Source organism: Carlito syrichta, unplaced genomic scaffold (assembly GCF_000164805.1).
Source record: "Carlito syrichta isolate Samal-C Ts95f unplaced genomic scaffold, Tarsius_syrichta-2.0.1 Scaffold309086, whole genome shotgun sequence".
Classification (NCBI taxonomy): Eukaryota; Metazoa; Chordata; class Mammalia; order Primates; family Tarsiidae; genus Carlito; species Carlito syrichta.
Window position 1 is genome coordinate 70382 of NW_007253182.1, and position 12115 is coordinate 82496.

At 39.5% G+C, this 12115-nt stretch overlaps 1 pseudogene; it reads right to left on the reverse strand.

Moving 5' to 3' along the window:
* Positions 1-454: 454 nt before the first annotated feature.
* Positions 455-11214, reverse strand: LOC103269102 (annotated as a pseudogene).
* Positions 11215-12115: the final 901 nt, after the last annotated feature.

Genomic DNA, 12115 nt, shown 5'->3' on the forward strand with positions numbered 1-12115 from the left:
AAAAATGGTGCTAATTTACTTGGTACTTAATGTTATACTTACAATAATTGGGTACAGGTCTGCAGTAGCTCTAAATGACTCCAAAAGTTCCTAGTGTGAAGAGACTTATTATTTATTTATTGTTTTAATAAAGACACATTTATTCAGTGTCATAATCAGACTACATATTACATTTGGCAATCAACAGCATGGGTACCAAAAAACAAAATCTACATTAAAACCTTTTGTTGCAGTGTTTTAAACTTTCCACAGAATTTTTTATACAATTAGTTACAAATAACGACCTTGTGCTCTTTGCCCATACACATGAATATTGTCTAACACATGTCTTCTTTGTAGCGGTTAGACCTTGCCACCACTGTGCCTGGCTGAATTCACAAATCTGCTGTAACCTGTAGCTTCCTTGTCAGTTCTCTGGCTCTCCTCTCCTGCTAAGATTTGTTTCCTGGCGTAATTAAAATCTTCTGCCCTTGTCATAGCTATTGCTGCTATGGGAACCATCATAGCCACTTTGGGTATACGGTTTGGCAACATGCTGTCAGAGCTTCTGTCTTCAAAGTTTCCTTCCTTCATGGGTCCACTGCTTCCAAAACTGCTTCCATCATTACTAAATCCATTATTGTCATTCCCACTACCACTATATCCACCATCACCACCACCACCACCACCACCACCTGGCTACTGAAATTTCCTCTGTGACCAGAGTTGTCCTTCCCACCAAAACCACCTCCATAACCACCACCAAAGTTTCCACAACCACTTCGACCTCTTCGGCTGGATAAAGCACTAGCCATCGCTTGCTTTCACAGGGCTTTCTTTACTGAACAGTTGTGGCCATTTCACAATGTGGTATTTCTGAATGACAGTTTTATCCGTGGAGTCATGGTCGCCAAAGGTTATAAAAGCAAAGCCCCTTTTCTTGCCACTGCCTTGGTCAGTCATGATTTCGATCACATTAGTTTTCCCATACCGTACAAAATAGTCTCTTAGGTGATCGTTCTTTTTTTTTTTTTTTTTGAGTTGGAGTCTCACTTTGTTGCCCAGACTGGAATGCAGTGGCCGCTTCTGGCCACCGCAGCCTCAACCTGCTGGGCTCCGGCGATCCTTTTGCCTCAGCTTTCCAAGTAGCTGGAACTACAGGCGCGTGCTACCACGCCCGGCTAATTTTTTGATTTGTTGTAGAGATGAGGTTTTGCCATTTGCCCAGGCGGGTCTCGAACCCGCGGGCTCATGCAATCCGCTCACCTCGGCCTCCCAAAGTGCTGGGATTACAGGCTGAGCCACCAAGCCCGGCCAGGTGATCGTTCTTTAGTGTCTTCTTTCATACCACCATCAAATAACTTCTTTACAGTAAAGTGGGCAGCTGGTCTTGGAGCATCTTCTCTTTGGTTCCACAACTCTTCTCTCCACCTTGTGTGGCCTTGCATTCGTGGCTGCATCCGCCTTCTCCATTGGGGCACACTGACAATCCCAAAGCCCCTGGAGCGCTTGGTGTTTGCATCTCTGATGAGCACACAGTCTGTGGACATCCCCCATTGCCAAAATGGCTCCTCAGACTCTCATGGGTTGTTTGGAAGCTCAGCCCTCCTATGAAGAGCTTTTGCAGCCGCTCAGGCTCCTTGGGAGACTCTGACTTAGACAAGATGGCAGAGGGGAGAGAGAGACTTTAACAATGCTTCCTTGGCGGCATCCCAAGGCAGAAAAGAGTAAGCTAATGAAGGTATCTCGAAAAAACTTATTTTGGATTAGAGTTTGTATAAATTCAGAATCCAGTCTAGGGAGAAGACCTGAGACACGGAATAACCAGAGAATTGGCTGAATGAATTACGGATACAGAGAGACCTCCCCCCAAAAGTGCATTATCTCCTATTATAGTTAGAACTGAGCCACCTTTGCAAAATACTACTTCAAGGACTCTTTCACAAATTGTGTATAATTCTTTTTCATAGAAGAGATGGGATGTTTTATTTTTAAAAAGTGTACAGTTGGCTGGGTGTGGTGGCTCAAGCCTGTAATCCCAGCACTTTGGGAGATGGAGGTGAGAGGACTGCCTGAGCTCAGGGGTTGGAGACCAGACTGGGCAATTGGCGAGCCCTCTTCTCTACGATAAATAAAAAAATCAGCCCGGCGTGGTAGCACACATCGTAGTTCCACTTGGAAGGCTAAGGCGATAGGATCACCTGAGCCCAGCAGGTTGATTCTGGGATGGCCGCGAGTATGCCACTGCACTGGAGCCTGGGCAATGGAGTGAGACTCTGACTCAAAATAAAAAAAAAATAAATAAATAAAATAAAATAAAATATATATAAAAAATAGTGGCTGCTGCCCCTGAGTGTTAGTTTAATAACAGCAAATAACAAAATGAAAGAAAACTTAAAATTAATATACGGCTGGGCATGGTGACTCACTGCCTATAATCCCAGCACTTTGGGAGGCTGAGGTAAGAGGATTGTCTGAGCCCACGGATTGGTTTGAAACAAGCCTGGGCAAATTGATGAGACCTCGTGTCTACAATAAATCAAAAAATTAGCCGGGCGTGGTGGCGCATGCCTGTACTTCCAGTTACTTGGAAGGCTGAGGCGGAAGGATCGTTGGAGCCCAGCAAGTTGAGGATACAGTGGCGGTGAGCATGCCACTGCGCTCCAACCTGGGCGACAGAGTGAGACACAACTAAAACAAAACAAAACAAAAAATTGTACAGTTGTCTCTTAGTATCCATGGGTAATTAGTTCCAAATCTCCTTTAGGTACCAAAATATGTGGATGCGCAAGCTTTTTAAAATATAAAATGGTGTAATATTTGCACATAACCTACAAACATCCTCTTTTACACTTTAAAATATCTGTAGATACCTATAATGTTATAAGGCCTACACATTCCTTCATTGTGTGAATTCAACACGGTACTCAGCATAGCAAATTCAAGTTTTGGAATGTTATGGAAGTTTTTATTTTTCTGAATATTTTTGATCTGTGGTTGGTTGAATCCACAGATGCAAAGCCCGAGGATCCAGAAGATTGCCTGTATTCATGAAATATAAAGCAGAACATAAACAACCACCTGGATTAATTCCCTCTGGACCAGAATAGCCTGGTTTTTCAGTGGGTCCAACCTTGGTTACAATGACTATTTCTCTCTTTAATGGCCAAGGTAACTCTGTGATTCTGTCTTAATAGGATATTCAAATTTAATTTTCTCTTTCATTTCTATTTGTTCCCTTTAAGTCTTCCATTATTTTTCTTTTTTGTATTTTTTTTATTAATCAGTATTTTTATTGTGTATTCTTATTTGATTAAATTTCTGAGAGATTTTTCTCAATTTATCTTCCTGACCCTTATATTTTTTTAATTTCAGTATCCTGTTTTTCAAATCCTGCTGCCTCCTCCATGTCCTTTTTTATAGCTTCCTATTCTTGTTAGATAGATGAATTTTTATAACTCTGAGGACATTAATTGTGACTTTTTTATTCACTTTTTTTCTGCTATCAGCGATGTCTCTGTTTCTTCCACATTTTCCCTTTTGTTTTTCTGAGGCTTTTTCTTTAATGTCTGGTGATTTTAAAATAGTACATTTATATTTATGCCAGAAGCAGTAAAAAGGCAGATTTTAGCAGCAAGACTTGTTCCTTAGTTTCCCACAATAGATGTTGATTGGGTAGACACATGCAAAAATTTTTTTTGAGGTGCTTCCAAAATCTGTAGGTTTTTTTGTTTGTTTTGTTTCTTATCTATTCAGTTACTCCAGGAACATTTTTTTTTTTTTTTGAGTTGGAGTCTCACTCTGTCGCCCAGACTGGAGTGCAGTGGCCACTCCCGGCCACCGCAGCCTCGACCTGCTGGGCTCCGGCGATCCTTCCGCCTCGGCCTTCCGAGTAGCTGGAACTCCAGGCGCGCGCTACCATGCCCAGCTGATTTTTGATTTATTGTAGAGATGAGGTCTCACCAAGTTGCCCAGGCGGGACTCGAATCTGCGGGCTCATGCAATCCACTCACCTCAGCCTCCCAGATCGTGGGATTACAGGCTGAGCCACCGAGCCCGGCTCAGGAACATTTTTTTGATGTTCTTTTACCAGTTTTCCTTCTTTGGTCTGCAGAAAATATTATTAAATAGTAGATACATGTCACTTAGTCTTCCTGTATTTCTTTCTTTCTTTTTGAGTCGGACGGAGTCTCACTCTGTCGCCCAGACTGGAGTGCAGTGGCCGCTCCCGGCCACCGCAGCCTCGCCCTGCTGGGCTCCGGCAATCCTTCCGCCTCAGCCTTCCGAGTAGCCTGAATTACAGGCATGCACTACCACGCCCGGCTGATTTTTTGATTTATTGTAGAGATGAGGTCTCGCCAAGTTGCCCAGGTGGGTCTCGAACCTGCGGACTAGGCAATCCACTCACCTCAGCCTCCCTAAGCGCAGGATTACAGGCTGAGCCATCAAGCCCAGTTAAGTTTTTAAAGTATTAGAAATAAATACTGCCTTGTAAAATAAAAGATAATCTATTTAATATTATTTTTCTATAGGTTTTAAAAATATTAATTAAGCGCACGCCTGTAGTTCCAGCTACTAGGAAGACTGAGGCAGAAGGATCACCAGAGCCCAGCAGGTCGAGGCTGCGGTGGCCGGGAGCAGCCACTGCACTCCAGTCTGGATGACAGAGTGAGACTCCAACTCAAAAAAAAAAAAAAAAAATCTAGATGGATTATGATGAATCTATCATTTTAGTCATATTTGATAATGCTCAGTAATGTGCTTTTGTTTTGTTTTTGAGTGAGAGTCTTACTCTATCTCCCAGGCTACCAAACACTAATTCTCATTCCATCTACCACCCCAGATATGACCTTGATAGTATTAAATTTGGTCCTCAAATTAGGAGAGACTGATATAAAGAGTCCCTTAAATATAAATACAAATACTTTCTCAATGGCAACGTAAGCCTAAGTGTACAAAGGTAATTAATTGAAAAGCATGTATCTGGGATCTTTCCGGGATCTTTCTGGGCGACAGAGTGAGACTCCAACTCAAAAAAAAAAAAAAAAGTAAGTGCCCAGCAGGTCGAGGCTCTATGTTCAGTACAGGTTAAATAGCAGAGTCAGAATGAAGAGCTTACTCCATTTTACTTGGATTTAGAATTTTTTTCTTTTGAGTTGGATTCTCACTCTGTAACCCAGACTGGAGTGCAGTTGTCGCTGCTGGCCACCGCAGCCTCGACTTGCTGGTCTCCGGTGATCCTTCTGCCTCAGCCTTCCAAGTAGCTGGAACTACAGGCATGCGCTCCCACTCCTGGCTGATTTTTGATTTATTGTAGAGATGAGGTCTTGCCAAATTGCCCAGGTGGGTCTCAAACCCGCGGGCTCAGGCAATCCACTCACTTCAGCCTCCCAAAGGCGCGGGATTACAGGCTGAGCCACCGAGCCCAGCTGAATCTTTGTTTTTTTTTTTAAAATTTCTCTTTCCTTTATTTTATACTGTGTCAATACACAATACAAAGTATGCATATGTTCACATATGTATGTACATTGCACATTGCATATCAAGTGATGTATCTAGTCAGGATTGATTGCAATTTACAGGTATGTTAATTAGTTAACTGTTGTTGGCATTTGTACTTTTTTGTAATTCTGACTTCCATATCCATTGCATACAAAGAAGGAAGAAATACAGCGAACCTATTGGATTATTTCTTAAAATTTTCAAATTTGCTTTCCAATAAACTTCAGATTTCTTAGGACAGATTTCTATGTATTTCCTTAATCTAAATGCTTATGCCAAACATCTAGTTCTCTGTGTTTTAGGTTGAATTTTATACAAATTTAGAGATGGTAGATGTTTTGTACAGAGTTAAGGAATGGTTCTGCAGCTGGTAAAATGGCACCATTTCCTGCCACCAGGGTCAATATTATTAAACATTATGACATATTGCTTTTTGGCTCTAATAACATCAAATGTATCAATTTATGAGCCTCACCATCTCAACTTTTTCTTGTTTTACTTGGGAAAAAGTAGATATGATTTCAACTCATGAAATCTTTGATTAAATTGACTTTCTACATGTGTTAACTTTACAGACTCATTCTTTCTGCAACAAAATATAAAAAGAACTCATCTTTCTTGATGCCCGACTGGGAAAATAATTTCTATATGAGAGAAATGTAGTCCAGCACCCTAGTTCATTTGCTTTAACTTTTGCTTAGGTAAAATGGGTCTGTCACACAGAAAAGGAAAGGAACAGAAGAGGCCAGTTCAGTTAGGGGATGCTTTAATCTCTGCTATAGACTATAGCAACTAGATGGTGTAATTGCAGTATCTACTATATTTTCTCACACATAGCAAGTGCTTAATGTGTTAGCTATTGGCATTATTATTATCTACCAGTAGGTAATGTGCTTTTTAAAATTTATTTATTTATTTATTTATTTGAGTCAGAGTCTCATTCTATCACTCAGGCTGGAGTGCAGTGGCACACTCACGACCACTGCTGCCTTGACCTGCTGGACTCAGGCAATCCTTCTGCCTCAGCCTTCCAAGTAGCTGGAACTACAGGTGCGCGCTACCATGCCCGGCTAATTTTTGATTTATTGTAGAGAAGAGGTCTCGCCAAGTTGCCCGGCGGGTCTTGAATCTCGAACCTGCGGGCCCAGGCAATCCACTTACCTCAGCCTCCCAAAGCGCTGGTATTACAGGCTGAGTCACCAAGCCTGGCCAATTTTTTTGATTTATTGTAGAGACGAGGTCTCGCCAAATGTCCAGGCTCACCTCAAACCTCTGAGCTCAGGCAATCCTCTAACCTCAGTCTCCCAAAATGCTGGGATTACAGGCATGAGCCATTGCGCCTGGCTTACTTTGATTTATAGCTAATCTATTTTTACTTTTCACCCTTTTTTATTGATCATGTTTTGGAATAAGTTTTTCCAGATTAAATGAGCAGTTTGTATCAGTGCGTGCTACATACACAAACCAAGACGTGGATTTATAACAATGCACTAACTAGTCACATTTCTTGTCTGTAATTTGAATTATACTACTTGTAATCTTTATTATGGTAGAAAATGCTATATTAGCCATTGTGAAATGCATATTCATTTCCCCAGTTAGATACCTGAGAGATTTGGAAAATTGTGTGAAGTCTGCTTATTCTCTCATGGTAATCAGTTTTTGTTTAGTTATTGCCTGCCCCTTCTGATTTTTCTTTGTTAATTTGTTGATTTTATTAAATCTAGTAATTGTAGAAGATAAACATATATACATTACTTCCTTTGTTTTATGTATTAACTTTATTTAAGCAGATTATAAGTAAATGGCAACTCTGCTTGAGTAAACCGGTCAGCACCATTTGTTTATTTTGTATTTAGTTGTTTACGTGATTTAGAAATCAATTGCTATAAAAGGTACTGGTTTTAATCAAGCCAGGCTAACAGCTTAGAAATTTTTGTACTAGCTTTAATCAAGCCAGGCTAATGGCCTAGAAATTTTTCAAATTGTCTTTCTCTGTTAAATGTCCTTAAGAATCAACTTGAGTCATATATACATAATCAAATATATGCATAGCTCCTAATGGGTACAGCTATATTAAATCATCATATCAGAATTTATTCATTGGCACTCAGAATCAGATATTAAAATTATAACATATATTGCCTACTTTTAAGACATTCAGATAAATCTATCTGTGGGATTTCATTTATATTCATGGGAGTAAATATAGAAAGAAAATTGGCATATATATCCTGGGAAGAAGATTAAGATTGACGTTTATTCTGCAAATATTTATCAGGCTTCTATGATGCCAAGAACTTTGCTCTACACTAGGAAATAAAAATAGAAAGACTGAGCTTGCACTGTATTACTGAGGAATACAAGGTTGAAAAGAGTATTGCTTGCCCTATATGGGGAAATATAAATTTGAAAGATAGTTTGTTTATCTGAAAGTTATGTATATTTTAGTGGCAGGGACATACACATGGAATATCTATACTAGATATAGTATTTCCAAGTTAAATTCTTGTTAACTTTTAAGAGTAAGAAAGCTATGTGTATGTTAGTATTTTCATTTCTTATTTATTTTTAATTATAAAAAATTTAGTGTTCTAAAAAATGATAGACACCTCATTTTATTGCACCTTGTTTTATAGTGCTTCACAGATAGTGGATTTTTTTTTTTTTTTTTTTTAGTTAGAATCTCACTCTGTCGCGTATACTGGAGTGCAGTGCAGTTGCACACTCATGGCTTCTGCAGCTCAGACCTGTTAGACTCAGGAGATCCTTCTGCCTCAGCCTTCTAAGTAGCTGGAACTACAGGCACACGCCACCACACCCAGCTCACTTTTTAAAAAATTTATTGTGAGATGAGATCTTGCAAAGTTGCCCAGGCTGGTCTCGAACCCCTGGACTCAGGCAGTCCCCTGCCTCCATTTCCCAAAGTGCTGGGATTACAAGCGTGAGCCACTGCGCCCAGCAGCAGATAGTGCTTTTTAGAAAACAGATGAAAATTCTGTGGCAATTTTGGTTGAGTAAGCCTATCAGTACCATTTTTCCAATGGCACGTGTTCACTTTGTGTCTGTGTGTCACATTTTGGTAATTCTCACAGTATTATAGATTTTTCGTTATTATTATTATTATTATTTTGAGTTGGAGTCTCACTCTGTCACCCAGACTGGAGTGCAGTGGCCGCTCCCAGCCACTGCAGCCTCGACCTGCTGGGCTTCGGTGATCCTTCTGTCTCAGTCTTCCAAGTAACTGGAACTACAGGCGCGTGCTACCACGCCCGGCTAATTTTTTAAAAAAAATTTATTGTAGTGATGAGGTCTTGCCAAGTTGCCCAGGCAAGTCTCGAACCCGCGGGCTCAGGCAATCCACTCACCTCGGCCTCCCAAAGTGCTGGGATTTTAGGCTGAGCCACGGAACCCAGCCAGATTTTTCATTATTATTACATCTGTTATGGTGATCCTTGAACAGTGATCTTTGATGTGACATTTGTAATTGTTTTAGAGTGTCACAAACTATGCCTATTGAACATGGTGAACTTAAACCTAAATGTTTTCCATATTTTCCCTTCTTGATGCTGTATACTAATATCCAGTGAATGTTGTACGTGTTCTGACTGCTCTTCCAACTGGCATTCTCCCTCTCCTCAGGTCTCTTTATTTCCTTGAATACAACAATATTGACTTTAGATCAATTAATAGCCCTACAGTGGTCCCTAAAAACTTTCACGCAAAAGGAAGGGTCACATGTCTCTTACTTTAAATCAAAAGCTAGAATTGATTAAGCTTAGTGAGGAAGCTATGCTGAAAGCCAAGACAGACCAAAAGCTAAGCTTCTTGTGCCATATAGGCAAGTTATAAATGCAAAGGAAGCGTTCTTGAAGGAAATTGAAAGTGCTGCTTCAGTGAATATATGAATAATAAGAAAGCAAAACAGCTTTATTGCTGATGTGGAGAAAGTTTTAGTTCTGGATAGAAAATCAAGCCAGGCACAATATTCCCTAAATCAAAGCCTAATCCACAGCAAGGTCTTAATCCTTTTCATTTCTATGAAGCCTGAAAAGGATGAGAAAGCTGCAGAAGAAAAGTTGGAAGATAGCAGAGGGAGATTGGTTCATGATGTATAAGAAGTCATCTTCATGACATAAAAGTTCAAGGTAAAGCAGCAAGAGCTGAAGGTGAAGCTGCAGCAAGTTATCCAGGAGATAGTTAAGATCATTATTGAAAGTGGCTATAGGAAACAACAGATTTTCAATGTAGATAAAACAGTGTTCTATTGGAAGAAGATGCCATCTAGGACTTCCATAAGCTTAAAAGGAGAAGACAATGCCTAGCTTCAAAGTTTCAAAGGACAGGCTGACTTTATTTTTAGGAGCTAATACAGCTGATGACTTTAAGTTGAAACTAATGCTCATTTACCATTTTGAAAATTCTAGGACCTTAAGAATTGTGGGTAAATAATTGTTCTGAATTATTATGCTAAATCCCAAGCTCTATAAATGAAACTACAAAGCCTGAAAGACAGTATATCTGTTTTCAGCATGGCTTATTGAATGTTTTAAAACCACTGTTGAGACCTACTACTCAGAAAAAAGTTTTCTTCGAAAATAGTTACTGCTCATTGATGATGCACCTGGCCATCCAAGTTCTCTGATAGAGACACACAAGGAGGCTGATGTTGTCCTCATGCCTGCTAATACAACATCCACTCTGTGTCTCATGGATGTGTTCTTAATTTCTTCCAATTTTTCTTCTTATCCCACAATTTCACACATATTCTGCATTCTGGGGAGTTCCTCAAAGGTTTTAGGCATTGTTTCTTGCTGAGTGGCCCCCAGACAGGCTCACTGGCTCTCCAACTCTGCAAACTGTCTAATTTCATTAATACATTTATTTTATGCTTCAACTGTCCAGAATGAATGCAATAAAAATCCTGTTACCTGATTCAGTATATAGAAGATGCTTAATTCAATGAAACTTTTCTGGTATTACATGTAGACACTAACAATTGGTTTAAAAAGATATGGTGTTTGCCAAGTGTAGGATAGGATGAAGCTGGTTTCATGTCTTTCCATGTACAAGTAACTGATTAATTTGAGACAGTAGACTCTAGGGTAACTTAAGTGGGATTAAAGACGGTGTGACTACTGAGTCTATAACACAGAGTGTTTCCTTTATGAAGAATTATTCAAGCCGACTTTCTCAGTTATGTAGAATCATGTGTCTTATATCATTTATTTCAGCATAGGGTATTTTCAAATGGAAAATGAACATGTTCTCTGCATTGTTCTTCTTACTAAGCCAAATATGTCCACACAAAAAACGTATAACAGCACATCATACCAGTCCAAAACATCCCTTTGTGGATTTCTAGGTAGAAATAAAACATCATTGAATTGCTATTGCTGGCTTTCTCCAATGGATGATCAGACCAGATTAGATTAGATTAGATTAGATCAGAACACTTCAGGCAGATTTAGGGAAGTTATGCTTAATCTTTATTTTTTTTTTTTTTAATTTTATTTAAGCAGGATTTATTGAGAGGACAGAAAAGCTCCCACAGTGGGAGGGGACCCCAGAGGGTTGCCCAGGAAGTTATGCTTTCAGTGACACATTTCTGTTTATTCACTGCCTTTGCTTATCATCTACCGATGAGATGTATGTTAGACAAACTTGTGAAGAATGCACTTTGTCAATGCCTGGTATTTTTCCTGTGGCCTTCTTCCAGACCAGTGGCGTCATTATTCTAAAGATTTATAACTTAATGTTCTGCACATATGGTTTTAAATTTCACTATGCACACACCCTCACTGACATAAAGACATTACTGACTGTGAATGTTTGAGTAATTTCAACCCAGCGCCATGGGAGGGAACGAGGAACACCCTGAATTATCTGCAAACATGTGCAAAGTGCTCACTGGTGCCTGTCCTAGGGATTTTGTCATTTATGGTTCCAGCCATTTTCAGCACATTAGCATTTCCACTCAGAGTCTAGGAAGTCGTGTAGTTTGACTTCTTGCCGTCTGGAATATTCTTTGTAACTTCCTCACTGAGAAGTGTCTAGGTTGAAACTGAATCATTTCACTATTTTGAAAGTTTAGGAAGTGCTTTCATATACATAGAAAAATCTGTCTGTCTGCATCTATCATTATTCCCTGTCTACTTTGGAGAAATAATGATAATAATAATAACTAAAATTTTTATAGTGTTTACTATGTCTCTGGAACTAGTCTAATGGCTTAACAGGTTGGCACTTAGCCTTCTTAACAACCCTATGAGAAATATACAATTATTCTAACAGTTTTACAAGTGAGAAATCTGGGGCATGACAGAGTAACTCAGAATAAACATGTCTTACCGTCTTATTTCAGTGCTCACATTTTCCCTTCTTGGTATTGTAAATTACTATTCATTCTTCCCAGAACACGGTTTCCACACTCTTCTACTTTTTAAACATTCTTTTCCAGATGTCTTCTAGTTTTCCAGTGTTTCTAAAGTTTGGAATTTATCACTATAGTGTTTGTAACATACAGGATGAAGTATAATTGACACCTCCAGTGCCATAAACTAACTTTATGTTATGGAAAGACGTTTCTGTCAATTCAGATCATCAAGTCTCTGACTTTTTTAGTAGTCATTTG